The 15,763-nt window shown below is 40.9% G+C and overlaps 1 protein-coding gene across 4 annotated transcripts in view; it reads right to left on the bottom strand.

Annotated features, from left to right (window-relative positions):
* LOC118372991 (pre-B-cell leukemia transcription factor 1) overlaps positions 1 to 15,763 on the bottom strand; it is a 111,519-nt gene that overhangs the window by 82,547 nt on the left and 13,209 nt on the right. The gene's annotated exons all lie outside the window — the stretch shown is intronic.

Here is a 15,763-nt window from a genome sequence, read left to right as displayed (position 1 = left end):
TAAAGGGGACAGAGTCATGTGAGCTGAAGACCTTCAGACCATCAGTCCCAAAGATCACGGCAGACGGTTGAAGTACCCAAACAATACATTCTTGGATATTTTTTCTCTTCGTATTTCAGGCCCTTAAATATGTACCGATAGTGGTGTGTGTGTGTGTGTTCGCGTGTGCGTGTGTGTGTGTCTTGTGTGTATGTGTTGACATGCGCAGTCATTGATCCACTCAGTCTTCGTTCTTCATTTAAATAATAACAAATATCCATCACTTTGCACTCCAGCAGCATTCAGATACACGGCTGCAATTAAATCATGAATGTCCAGTAACCCCACTATTCAACTGACAGATCTCAACATGCCTGCCTGGTCAAAGAAATTAAATATACAGTAGAGCAAGCTTTGTCTGGCTTCACCAAAGATCAATTCAAATGATTCCAAAAATAATAGGTGGAGAGGTAAGAGGACCACTAGCCACAGAATAAGAAAATGTGAGTGTATGGCTGCGGCCTAAACGGCACCCTATTCCCTATATCAGGGGTAGGCAACCCTGTTCCTGGAGTGCCGCAGGTATTGCAGCATTTTGTCCCAACTAGGTACCACACTGAGCTACTTAGCTAATTGATCAGTTCAGCGATTGCCTAAATTCAACACACCTGGTCTTCCAGGTCGGTTAAATCAAAAACATGAAGTGCCTGTGGAGGGGGTTGAGGTGGTGAATAGCATTATTCATTTTGGCTTTCACTATTTCATGTCACCTCTTTGAATAAAGGTGTCAGGTACTGGCAGGCAGAGCTGGGGGGGGGATGTGGATGAAATTGCTTCTAAAATGATGGACCCTTTTTGGGGTGTTTTTTTTCCTCACAAAAAGGTAGGTTGTTGAAAAGTGAAATTAAATTAAATAAAAAATCTCCATCCAGCCACTAGGTCAGGCAGTTCATCTGCGTCATTCACTGTCTTCTGAGCCTTCAATGGCATCCGTTGACTCTTCCCAACAGTGCTGCTCTCCTCTGACAGTGTCTGTGTCTGGGAGAAGAAAACAATTTCAGAGTGCTTTCGGACTGGAAGAGAGAGCACTTCTCTCATCTCCAAGACACACTGTTATCTTCCTATTTGACATAAGCAAGTCCCACACAATGATGGAACTCTGGCATCTTCTGATATGGCGTACTCCATGGAACATCGACAGAGATGACGCTTTCTTTCCTAGTAGCTCAGCTTCAAATGGTGTGGCAGTATTGTTGTGGCAGGGAAGGCATCTGGCTGGACCAGAGGGGTGTCGAGTGTGGCAGTTGGGGGGGACAAGCCTGCTGACACCTGTCTCTCCTGGGACGAGTCCTCCTTTGCAACGTGTGGGGCAGGAGAGGAGGGCTGGGGGCCTACTGGCTATTGGAACAGACCTGAGGCAGATATGACAGTGCCACTGAAAGGGTCCAGGTTGTGTGCTGAGAAGGGAAGCTAGGACACTGCAGTCCAAGAGAAACACTGAGATGTATGAAATATTTTCCTTCTTCTGCGTTGTCTAGCTTCAAACTGCCGAACACTGTGCTGAAAACTACTTGTTCTTCTGACTTTGTTGGCTGAACATTAGATAGTTAGCTTCAAACTGTGCAGCTTGATGGCCTTGCTCTGAGTGTTGCTTATGGACTAAATTAGCCAATGACTGTGATCACAACATTTGTATCCCTTTGAATACCTAATCTCAGAACCCAGAACCAAATCTTGCCTTTGCTAGCCAGCTACTCAATTTAAGAATTTATACAAATAACTAGCTAGCATCCCATTCATCTATATTTCAATGTCAAGTCCCTATCCCTCTGTGTACTCCACCCCCCTCCAGAGAGTTTAAATTGGATTCCGAGTGGGGTTCCTTGCATCTCAGCTGGTTGTGTTTCCCTTCCTCCCACCGTACTCTTGTGGGATAGCTGGTTCCATTTTGACATCCCTGACGTGGCAGACATATTTCACAGTGCCATCTCTGTGTGACCCTGGCTGCGGACGGCTACTAATTGTTATCAGGTACATGTTGAGATGAGTCAACGATAGGCACTGATGATAACTATCCTTATTGATTTGACTGCTGTGGTATGCACAGTAGTTTACCACTTCAGAAAACAGCATGTAGGCTGTATCACATCCGGCTGTGATTGGGAGTCCCCAGGGCAGCACACAATTGGCCCAGCGTCGTCTGAGTTTGGCCGGGGTAGGCCGATATTGTAAATAAGAATTTGTTCTTAACTGACTTGCCTTGTTAAATAATGGTTAAATACACACTACCATTGAAACGTTGGGGGTCACTTAGAAATGTCCTTGTTTTAGAAAAAAAAGCACATGTTTTGTACATTAAAATAACATCAAATTTATCAGACATTGTTAATTTTATAAATGACTATTGTAGCTGGAAACAGCTGATTTTTAAAGGAATATCTACATAGGTGTACAGAGGCCCATTATCAGCAACCATCACTGCTGTGTTCCAATGGCACATTGTGTTAGCTAATTCAAGTTTTTCAAACTTCTAATTCAAATCATTTTAAAAGGCGAATTGATCATTAGAAAACCATTTTGCAATTATCTTAGCATAAATGAAAACGGTTGTGCTGATTAAAGAAGCAATAAAACTGGCCTTCTTTAGACTTGTTGAGTATCTGGAGCATCAGCATTTGTGGGTTCGATTACAGGCTCAAAATGGCCAGAAACAAAGACCTTTCTTCTGAAACTCGTCAGTCTATTCTTGTTCTGAGAAATGAAGGCTATTCCATGTGAGAAATTGCCAAGAAACTGAAGATCTCGTACAACGCTGTGTACTACTCCCTTCACAGAACAGCGCAAACTGGCCTTAACCAGAATAGAAAGAGGAGTGGGAGACCCCGGTGCACAACTGAGCAAGAGGACAAGTACATTAGAGTGTCTAGTTTGAGAAATAGACACCTCACAAGTCCTCAACTGGCAGCTTCATTAAATAGTACCCGCAAAACACCAGTCTCAATGTCAACAGTGAAGAGGCGACTCCGGGATGCTGGATCCTCTGTCCAGTGTTCTTTTGCCCATCTTAATCTTTTCTTTTAATTGGCCAGTCTGAGATATGGCTTTTTCTTTGCAACTCTGCCTAGAAGGCCAGGTCATCTGATGCATCACTCTCCTTATTGGTCAAATAGCCCTTACACAGACTGGAGGTGTGTTGGGTCATTGTCCTGTTGAAAAACAAATGACAGTTCCACTAAGCGCAAACCAGATGGGATGGCGTATTCCTGCAGAATGCTGTGGTACCCAGGCTGGTTAAGTGTGCCTTGAATTCTAAATAAATCACTGACAGTGTCACCAGCAAAGCACCCCCACACCATCACACCTCCTCCTCCATGCTTCACGGTTTGAACCACACACCCAGAGATCATCCGTTCACCTACTGTGCGTCTCACAAAGACACGGTGGTTGGAACCAAAAATCTCAAATTTGAACTCATCAGACCAAAGGACAGATTTCCACTGGTCTAATGTCCATTGCTTGTGTTTCTGCTTCTTAAAGTCTCTTCTTCTTATTGGTTTCCTTCAGTAATAGTTTCTTTGCAGCAATTCTACCATGAAGGCCTGATTCTCCTCTGAACAGTTGATGTTGAGATGTGTCTGTTACTTGAACTCTGTGAAGCATTTATTTGGGCTGCAATCTGAGGTACCTCTAATGAACTTGTCCTCCTTCACTCTGAGTCTTCCTTTCCTGTGGCAGTCCTCATGAGAGCCAGTTTCATCATAGCGCTTGATGGATTTTTTTTTTTTTACCTTTATTTAACAAGGTAAGTCAGTTAAGAACAAATTCGTATTTTCAATGACGGCCTAGGAACAGTGGGTTAACTGCATGTTCAGGGGCAGAACGACAGCTCGGGGATTTGAACTTGCAACCTTCCGGTTACTAGTCCAACACTCTAACCACTAGGCTACCCTGGTTGACAGAATACTAAGAGCGTGCAAAGCTGTCATCAAGGCAAAGGGTGGCTACTAAGTAAATATAAAATATATTTTGATTTGTTTAACACTTTTTTGGTTTCTACATGATTCCATATGTGTTAATTCATAGTTTTGATGTCTTCCATATTATTCTACAATGTAGAAAATAATACAAATAAAGAAAAACTCTGGAATGAGTAGTTGTGTCCAAACTTTGGACTGGTACTGTACTCATGTGTTTTTCCCATGATTAGTGTAAGTGCTATGCTATGCTATGCTATGGTCTCATATGACCTAGCCACATTTCTCCAGTGATGCATAACAAAGCTAATCAAATCACACGCTATAATGACGCTGCAGCCCTAGAAAATGTTGTGTCTGTGATTACTGTCAAATAATAAATAAAGCCAATAAACAGAGGAATGAATTAACGAGGTGTATCCTCCTCTCTTATCTGGACGTGTGGACGGGTCTTCCTCTCTCTCTTCTCTGCTAATGATGATGTGTAGCATAGGTAGCTGTGAGGAATCTATGACAAATTAAAAGGACAACTCTTCCTGTGACTCTGTGAGGCGGGTCAGAGAGCGAGACATGTTGCACTGCCTCCCCTTCGCACCGCGCTGCCGATATCTACGCCACCCAAACATATGCCCTATGTTGTGCACTACTTTTGAAAAAGTATACAGCAGTACTGTGTGTCTAAGCAAATTTCCCCTTGGGGACATTAAAGTTCATCCTATCATCCCCATTGCAATATTGTGTCCCATGGTCATATGTCTTCTGACATCTTGGGCTTAAAGGGTCACTTCTCTAGCCATGCAATCCATTCAGGCATCAACTAACTACAGACATTGGAGTGACTAAATAAATCATGCCATTTTTACAGCACAAACACAACTGATTACCAAGCATTCAAGCATCAAGCATTATTATGAATTTTTAAACACACATTGGCTAAAAACCAAACCTCATTCCTTTTCCTCCTTAAAACACATCAATGAAAAACCGAATGAATGTCATTACATCTTAATGTATTGACAAAATCTACATCGCTATATCACCTCCATCCATATAACTCTATGGGGATAGAGTCATCAACTCTATGGGGATAGAGTTATATGGATGGAGGTGATATAGCGATGTAGATTTTGTCAATACACAACCTCTCTGTCTGTCTTTGCGATATTATGCTACATTTGAATTGAAATGATACATTCATAGCACCCTCTGATATGGCCATATAAGCCATCAGACTGATACAGATATGCACTGCTGGCAACACAAGTCATTGCTCTGTTCCAGTCTTTCTCTCTATTATAGCAGAGCAGCCTCAGAACAAAGCTGTACTCCTGTCTAGGTATGTGTCCCAAATGCAACCTTACTCCCTATTAGAGGTCGACTAATTATGATTTTTCAATACCGATAGCGATTATTGGAGGACCAAAAAAGCCGATACCGATTAATCGGACGATTAATATATTTATTTATTTGTAAAAATGACAATTACAACAATACTGAATGAACACTTATTTTAACTTAATATAATACATCAATAAAATCAATTCAGCCTCAAATAAATAATTAAAAATGTTCAATTTGGTTATAATAATATAATAATGCAAAAACAAAGTGTTGGAGAAGAAAGTAATATGTGCCAATATGCAATATGTGCCATGTATGTGCCATGTAAAAATATGTGCCATGTAAAATATGTACCATGTAAAATATGTGCCATGTAAAAATATGTGCCATGTAAAATATGTGCCATGTAAAAACGCTAACATTTAAGTTCCTTGCTCAGAACATGAGAACCTATGAAAGTTGGGGGTTCCTTTTAACATGAGACTTCAATATTCCAAGGTAAGAGGTTTTAGGTTGTAGTTAATATAGTATTTATAGGACTATTTCTCTCTATACCATTTGTATTTCATATACCTTTGACTATTGGATGTTCTTATAGGCACTTTAGTATTGCCAGTGTAGCAGTATAGCTTCTGTCCCTCCCCTCGCCCCTACCTGGGCTCGAACCAGGAACACGTCGACAACAGCCCCACTCGAAGCAGCGTTACCCATCGCTCCACAAAAGCCGCGGCCCTTGCAGCGCAAGGGGAATAACTACTCCAAATCTAAAAGCGAGTGACGTTTGAAACGGTATTAGCGCACACCCAGCTAACTAGCTAGCCATTTCACATTGGTTACACCAGCCATTAGGCTGATAGGCCTGAAGTCATAAACAGCGCTGTGCTTGTGAAGAGCTGCTGTCAAAACGCACAAAAGTGCTGTTTGAATGAATGATTACAGGCCTGCTGCTGCTCAGTCAGACTGCTCTATCAAATCAGACTTAATTATAACATAATAACACATAGAAATACGAGCCTTTGGTCATTAATATGGTCGAATCCGGAAACTATCATTTCGAGAAAAAAATAACGTTTTTTCTTTCAGTGAAATCGAAACCGAATCGACCTTACGGTATTTTATCTAATGGGTGGCATCCCTAAGTCTAAATATTCTTGTTACATTGCACAACCTTCAATGTAATGTCATCATTACGTAAAATTCTGGCAAATTAGTTCGCAATGAGCCAGGCAGCCCAAACTGTTGCATATACCCTGACTCTGCGTGCAATGAACGCAAGAGAAATTACACAATTTCACCTTGTTAATATTGCCTGCTAAACTGGATTTGTAGTTATGACTAGTGATTATGATTGATTGTTTTTTATAAGATAAGTTTAATGCTAGCTAGCAACTTACCTTGGCTTCTACTGCATTTGCGTCACAGTCAGGCTCCTCGTGGAGTGCAATGGTTAGAGAGTTGGACTAGTTAACTGTACGGATGCAAGATTGGGTCCCCTGAGCTGACAAGTTGACCATCTATCGTTCTGCCCCTGAACAGGCAGTTAACCCACCGTTCCTAGGCCATCATTGAAAATAAGAATGTGTTCTTAACTGACTTGTCTAGTTAAATAAAGGTATTAAAAAATAATAATAAAAAAAATTTAAAAACGGAAATCGGAGCCCAACAATACCTTGAAAAAAAACTTGAAATCGGCCCTAATTAATCGGCCATTCCGATTAATCGGTCGACCTCTACTCCCTACATAGTACACTATTTTCTGAATAGGGTGCTATTTGGGACGGATATAGGATTTGGGAATCCCTTCATTTGATTGACAGCTCTGTTTTTACAGAAGGCCACCATCCAACAAAGCAGCAGAGTCACACACAGAGGCCATCCCCTCGACCCGCCCACAGGGCCAATGTGCTGGAAGGCCAGTCATGAACCAGAGATAAAATAGAGACGCTGAATCAATCATCTTAGCTTGAGCAGATAAATCTATAAAAGTCCGACCTCTCTCACAGACACCTATTCCCTATAGTGCCCATAGGGCCCTCAGAGCTCTGGTCAAAAGTAGTGCACTATATCAATAGGGCTTGTGTGAATAGGGTGTCATTTGGGATTTAGACTCAGCTTAAACTGAAGCTCAGTACAATACAATTCCTGAAACATCCACGAGCATCGAGCACCATCACAGTACTTTATATTGTGTAATATCTTCCTCCTTATAGATTTGTTGCCTATTATGCGTTCACAACTTTTAATTGGGCCCATATATTTGTTTATAATGGCTATTAAAGGTTATGTGTATCATAATATGTCGAATCCCATCTGTTCAACAGTATCACACCATGGAGACGTTTTAACAACTACCAGCCACACGTTTCTAAAACAGTGTAGTCTTATCCTTTCTCACAAAAGCATAAATACAGAGATAATTAAACTCCCAATAAGTCGCTCTGGATAAGAGCGTCTGCTAAATGACTTAAATGTAAATGTAAATAAACACGTATCCTAAATCACAAATGGCCACAAATATAATTCTTCACAAAAAATACAGTTTTATATCTTTATGTTTGAAGCCTGAAATGTGGCAAAAGGTCGCAAAGTTCAAGGGGGCTGAATACTTTCGCAAGGCACTGTATATACAGCTGAAGTCAGAAGTTTACATACACCTTAGCCAAATACATTTAAACTCAGTTTTTCACAATTCCTGACATTTAATCCAAGTAAAAACTCCTTGTTTTAGGTTAGTTAGGATCACCACTTGATATTAAGAATGTGAAATGTCAGAATAATAGTAGAGAGAATGATTTATTTCAGCTTTCAATTCGTTCATCACATTCTCAGTTGATCAGAAGTTTGCATGCACTCAATTAGTATTTGATAGCATTGCCTTAAAATTGTTGAAACTTGGGTCAAACGTTTCGGGAAGCCTTTCACAAGCTTCCCACAATACATTTTGTGGAAGTTTTGTGAAATGCACCAGTCCCTCCTGCAGCAAAGCACCCCCACTACATGATGCTACCACCCCCGTGCTTCACGGTTGGGATGTTGTTCTTCGGCTTGCAAGCCTCACCCTTTTTCCTCTAAACATAACGATGGTCATTATGGCCAAACAGTTCTATTTTTGTTTCATCAGACCAGAGGACATTTCTCCGAAAAGTATGATTTTTGTTCCCATGTGCAGTTGCAAACCGTAGTCTGGCTTTTTTATGGCGGTTTTGGAGCAGTGGCTTCTTCCTTGCTGAGCGGCCTTTCAGGTTATGTCGATATAGGACTTGTTGTACTGTGGATATAGATACTTTTGCACCTGTTTCCTCCAGTATCTTCTCAGGTCCTTTCCTGTTGTTCTGCGATTGATTTGCACTTTTCGCACCAAAGTACGTTCATCTCTAGGAGACAGAACGCGTCTCCTTCCTGAGCGGTATGGCGGCTGCGTGGTCGCATGGTGTTTATACTTGCGTACTATTGTTTGTACAGATGAATGTGGTACCTTCAGGCGTTTGGAAATTGCTCCCAAGGATGAACCAGACTTGTGAAGGTCTATAATTTTTATTTTTATTTTCCCATGATGTCAAGCAAAGGGTTTGAAGGTAGGCCTTGAAATACATCCACAGGTACACCTCCAATTGATTCAAATTATGTCAATTAGCCTATCAGAAGCTTCTAAAGCCATTACATAATTTTCTTGAATTTTCCAAGCTGGTTAAAGGCACATTCATCTTAGTGTATGTAAACTTTTGACCCACTGGAATTGTGATACAGTGAATTATAAGTGAAATAATCTGTCTGTAAACAATTGTTGGAATAATTACTTGTGTCATGCACAAACTAGATGTCTTAAAAAACCTGTTGGGGATAGGGCTGTTTACTGCCCCCTCTGGAGTAATTGCGTGCCCATAGTAAACAGAATTTGTTTTTGTCAAAAGTTGCTAATATATGCAAATAAAAAATATTATTGAATAGAAAACACTCTAAAGCTTCTAAAACCGTTTAAATTATGTCTGTATGTAAAGCAGAACTCTCAGGGCAGTCATTCTCCCAAACTCTCTCTTGTCATCAGAAAAGTTGGCCCAACTTTGACGTCATCGCCCCCACCCTTCCCAAGCACTTACAGGTCTGGGAACAGTCTCTTTGTCTTCAGCGCGATGTCTGCTTCCAATGGGGCTTCTCATTGTGAGAATCGCGCGCTCACGAGAGTTTTGGCGGGCCGAAACCTTTCGGGCACGCGAAAAAACAGGTTACTCTCATGCGCGCTCTGCTCCGGTCCTGTCTTTTTTCAAATCAAATCATCAAATCAAATTTTATTTGTCACATACACATGGTTAGCAGATGTTAATGTGAGTGTAGCGAAATGCTTGTGCTTCTAGTTCCGACAATGCAGTGATAAGCAACAAGTAATCTAACTAACAATTCCAAAACTACTGTCTTATACACAGTGTAAGGGGATAAAGAATATGTACATAAGGATATATGAATGAGTGATGGTACAGAGCAGCATACAGTAGATGGTATCGAGTACAGTATATACATATGAGATGAGTATGTAGACAAAGTAAACAAAGTGGCATAGTTAAAGTGGCAAGATCGATTAAACAATGCGTGTGTTTCTGTTCGTCCTCACGATTGCTGTACACCTTTATAACATGTTAAAGCTTTATTATGAACATAGTTTGACAAGTTTAGTCGACATATAATATGTAATTTCGACGTTTTGGTGCGCATCCACTTGACTTTTGGCTGCATTTCAACCGAAATGTGTCGTGTTTGAGAACCGAAAGACACAGACTGCAAAACTAAACGCTGTTTTTGGTAAGTATAATTCCTTCCAGGTCTTCTGATGGAAGAACAGCAAAGGTAAGGGAATATTTATGTGGTAAATTTGGGTTTATGTGGACTCCAAGATAGAGGAGCCATAATGCTACTTTTTGAGCGCCGACTCATAGTATAGCCTAGTGAACGAAACCTGTAACGTTAAAAATAAATGTAACACAGCGATTGCATTCAGAAGAAGTGTATCTTCCTATATATATGTAGAACATGCATATTTAGTCAAAGTTTATGATGTGTATTCCTTGTTAGCTGACGTTATCTGCCGGAGCTATCGTCATTTCTCAGGACATTTGAGTAGCATTTTTTGAATGATGCATCATTGTAAACAGAGATTTATGGATATATATAGCATATTATTGAAAAGAACATAAATGTACTGTGTAACATGTTATATTACTGTCATCTGATGAAGATTTCAAAAGGTTAGTGAAATTATTTTTCTTTTAATCCTGCGTTTGTTGATTGCATATTTTTTTCAACTTGGCTATGCAAATTAGCTGTGTCTTCGGTGGTGGTTTGACATAAATATGTGCTATGTTTTCGCCGTAAAACATTTTAGAAATCTGACTTGCTGGGTAGATAAACAAGGTGTTTATCTTTCATTTGAGCCATTGGACTTGTTAATGTGTGGAGGTTAAATATTTTTAGGAATATTTTTGCGTTCCATGCGCCACCTTCCAGCTGAACGTGGGGGGGGGGGTTCCCAAATGGGAACCATAACCCCCTTCTGGTTAACCAAGAAATGTGTGTAGTGGTTGAACAACAAGTTTTAATGACTCCAACCTAAGTGTATGTTAACTTCTGACTTCAACTGTATATATATATATATTGTTTATGTTCATCAGATGGGTGTAAATAGAAGTGATGAAATATGGAGTATAACTGGAGAATATACAGCATTAGTTGTCTCTTTGTCCAACTGCTAACTAACTGCATGACAAAGGACAAGCTAACGCATTCCAATGTGTTGATCAAGCTTATTACAGTTCAGAAGCGTTGGAATCTTTTCACCAAGGAGGAGCAGCTGCTGCTTTCGCTAATGGGGATCCAAATAAAATGCTCAAATACTAAACAGCTAAGCTGAAGTGAGTCCACATTTTGATGAATAGATAACATATAATGTCTTACCACTGAATGGATACAATGTAGAAGAAAACAATGGACTCATATATAGCCAGTATCAAAACAGATGAACACACAAATAACTGTGCCACAGCTTGTGCTGACACAGTTTTTTAAAAATGTAAGTGGCAACGTACAATCATCTACATGCTGTTAATATTTTATGAGTAGCTCCTCTGAACCTGTGCAGTACATCGCTAATTTGTATAGCAAGGCAAAGTAGGAGAGAAAAAGATGGGGAGCATCGAGGAGAGATGGAAAGACAGAGTGATGGGGGAAGAGAAGACCGGACCATGGGAATGAGAGAGAGAGGGAGATAAAGGAGAAAGGAGAGAGTGAAGGGGTAGGAGAGAGATATGGAGATAAAGGATATAGTGAAGGGGTAGGAGAGAGAGAGGGGGATAAAGGATAAAGGAGAGAGTGAAGGGGTAGGAGAGAGAGAGGGAGATAAAGGATAAAGGAGAGAGTGAAGGGGTAGGAGAGAGAGAGGGAGATAAAGGATAAAGGAGAGAGTGAAGGGGTAGGAGAGAGAGAGGGAGATAAATGATAAAGGAGAGAGTGAAGGAGTAGGAGAGAGAGTGAGAGAGGAAAAACATGAGTATGCACTGGATTGCATGGTGGTATATTTGGAAGTCAGCATGGTACACAGAACACTTGAAATTGCCCGTTTTACAGCACTGTACTGTACTTCCCATCCTCTCCCATCCCACAGGTCATTTGCATAATTCATAACGGATGACGACAGATGGAGATGAACGTTTTATCAAGGTTATCCTATCCTCCAAACTCCTAAAACCCTCTTTATCTCGCCTCTGTTGACAGAATATTAGGCTATCAACACAATTGCTACATAGAGGAGGGAAATATGAAAACACTGGAGTGGTGATGTGAATGTCAGAGGAGCAGGCGACCAATGACAATGTTGTCAATGGACACTTTCATTTATTTCAGTGAAACAATATTAATACAAACAGCACAGGGCCTTTTTAAAAAACATTTTATTATATTTTATTTCACTTTTTCTTCACTGTTTTGTTGTTAACAAACAACAAAAAACGTACCTAGACAAAAAAACGATAAACAACTTAACGTTTACATACCTTTTCACAAACATGAATGACATCACATTTGCTCAGACCCACATGTTCCCATGGTATCCACACTCAATGTTGTTTCTAATGCTTGTAGGACTCTGCCCCATATGACTTTCAATTGTGTTATGTTGTTTCTGTCTGTAGACAGATTTTTTTCAATATTTAAATCATAAAGCATTTAATTCTTCCATTCTCTTAACGTTTGAGTATGATTTGACTTCCAGTATTTAAGTAATAGCTTCTTCAATATAAGTGACAAAAATAATATTGTCCAACCCATTGGGAATCTCACCACACTCACACATGCCATGTCTTGACATATGCAGGGGTGATGAAATTCCAATGATCCATCCATCTGAACTCTAACAACAGAATCCACATTATGACATACAATACCAACAAAAAAGTCTACCTCCCTGACCAGCTCTCTAGTTCACATGTATGTAGAATGAAATGTGGCATAGAGTACAGTTGCATACAGTACAGTACATAGACAGTCCACACTGTCCCCAGGGACAGAGAGCAGTATTATCCTTTGTCTGTATGATTAGTCCTTTGGCCATCATTGTTATAGCTATAGAACTACACTTCCTCCATTTCAGACCCTCAGTCTGACTCCCTGTACCTTCAGTGGCAACCTCATGTATTCCCTATGGGCCGTGGTCAAAAGTAGTGCACTATTTAGGGAATAGGGAGCCATTTGGGATGCTCCCTGTACCTTCAGTGGCAACCTACTGTATTCCCTATGGGCCGTGGTCAAAAGTAGTGCACTATATAGGGAATAGGGTAACATTTGGGATGCTGCCTCAATTCTAACAGGAATCACACGCTCAAGGCCACATGTCCAGGGAAAAGAGGTGAGGCCGCAGTGGTTGCAATTTGTAGACGTGCCAACTGACAGTCTCCAAATATGACACACCCTCCCAACCATTCCCATAAGGAAGTCTGAGACTGCGTCCCAAATGGCACCCTATTCCCTACAGTGCACTACTTTTGTCCAGGGCCTTTGGTTTAAAGTTGTGCACTATAAAGGGAATAGGGTGCATTTGGGACGAACACGGAATGTGACTTCAGTCATCAATCAAATCATACATCCGCATTTTTCTTTCTCCTTCCGGACCAAAGGTGCTGGTGTGTATTAATGCACAGCATCACAGAAAGGAAACAATGGCCATTTATAGAACACAAAGAGGACTTCAGTAAAACTAACTATTCATAATACTGTACAAGGCCCTCCGTGTGTGGATAACAAAGACCTGTCAAATCATTTAATAGGGCCTTTGCTTGTAATGAATCAATGGCCACCTGGACTATTTACATTGACCCCCCTTACCGTAAGGTAATAACATGTGATTTGATTTGATTTCCTAAAATCTCATGTTCAGCAAAATGCAATAAGACAACAGCTTTCTAGACAAAGCAGAGCTTACACCAAGCCTAATCACAGCCCTGAGTAAAAATGTAAAATTCCACATTGCAGAAATGAATTTGAGGTTTTGTCATTAAATGTATTGGGCCTCTGACATAACATTCAATGCCTGTTAAACAAGCAAATATTACTCCTCAGCACTGGGAGAAATCTATAAAGCTACAGTAAACATAGCAGAGGTTATAATGTACAGTATACATAGCTCATGTAAGAGTCTCTTAAAAGGCCTCTGAGGCTTATATAAGGCTACAAGTTCACAGTCAAAATCTTAAGGATACAATCCACAATCAGAAATGTAGTACAATTCTGTATGTTGGTATACACTTGCATGACATGCATACTTATTAAAAATAAAATTGGTCAGCCTAAAATGCCCAAAATGCCTCCCCTGGTCAGTGAGCTTTATTATTACATTATTATAATATTATTATTACATTATTATCACATTATGATTACATGAGCTACATATCCTCAAACACACTTTTCAGAAACCTCCTTTACCATATTATCCAGTCCTCCACTGAGCCCCACCCCCCATCCTCCTCCCCCTCTTCCAGTTCTAAAAGTTACCCGCAATGTCACTTGTGTCTGTGGTCTGTGCACAGGGAAGCCATCCAAAACCACCATGGCGCGGCGTTTCTGCAGCGGAGGATCAACATGCTCCTTCTACTTTTCTACACACACAAAACACACATAAACGTCTTGCCTGCTAGGAGGCCATGCCATGAAGCCTGCTGATCTATTCTGGGTGCCCAGATTGGCACCTGAGATAGTGTCCGTCCCAGATGGAACCCTATTCTCTATATAGTACACTACTTTTGACCAGGGCTATCATCAAAAGTAGTGCACTATATATCGAATAGGGTACCATTTGGGACATATCCATAGAGAAGCGTTTGGTTGGTGTCGCTTCAAGTATCCCAACTGGTGGCACAACAATGAGTATGGTTGTATTCAATCATATCACTACAGCTGAGAGTGTGTATGGTGCAGTGTTGATGGACTATAGAAATGATAGATACCAGCAGCACACTACCGGAAACATGGAAACAATCCTAAACAGAGGCTCATATACAAAAATGTACACTGAACAAAAATATAAACGCAGCATGTAAAGTTTTGGCCCATGTTTCATGAGCTGATATCCATACGCACAAAAAGCGTATTTTACTCAAATTAGTTTACATCCCTGTTAGTGAGCATTTCTCCTTTGCAAAGATAATCCATCCGCCTGACAGGTGTGGCATATCAAGAAGCTGATTAAACAGCATGATCATTATACAGGTGCACCTTGTGCTGGGGACAATAAAATGCATCTCTAAAATGGGAGCTTACAATTGGCATACTGACTGCGGGGATGTCCACCAGAGCTGTTGCCAGAGAATTAAATGTTAATTTCTTTACTATAAGCCACCTACAACGTTGTTTTAGAGCATTTGGCAGGAGGTCCAACCGGCCTCACAACCGCAGACCATGTGTAACCATCCCAGCCCAGGACCTCCAGATCCGGCTTCTTCACCTGCGGGACCATCTGAGATCAGCCACCCGGATAACTGATGAAACTGTGGGTTTCCACTAGTGAAGAATCTACGCACCACCTGTCAGAAACCGTCTCAGGGAAGCATCTGCGTGTCTGTCCATCTGTCCTCACCAGGGTCTTGACCTGACTGCAGCTCGTCGTTGTAACAGAATTCAGTGGGGAAATTCTCAACTTCGGTGGCCACTGGCATGCTGGAGAAGTGTGCTTTTCACGGATGAATCCTGGTTTCAGCTGTACCGGGCAGATGACAGACAGTGTGTATGGTGTAGGGTGGGTGAGCGGTTTGCTGATGTCAAAGTTGTTAACAGAGTGCCCCATGGTGGGTTGGGGTTATGATTTGGGCAGGCATAAGATACAGACAACAAACACAATTTAATTTTATGGATGGCAATTTGAACAGAGATATCGTGGCCCATTATCTGCCTGCCATCCTGTACTACTAACTCAAAAGAGTTCTGGGACACTGTAA

The sequence above is a fragment of the Oncorhynchus keta genome, chromosome 1, assembly GCF_023373465.1.
Source record: "Oncorhynchus keta strain PuntledgeMale-10-30-2019 chromosome 1, Oket_V2, whole genome shotgun sequence".
Classification (NCBI taxonomy): domain Eukaryota; kingdom Metazoa; phylum Chordata; class Actinopteri; order Salmoniformes; family Salmonidae; genus Oncorhynchus; species Oncorhynchus keta.
This window is presented reverse-complemented; position numbering and strand designations above follow the sequence as displayed.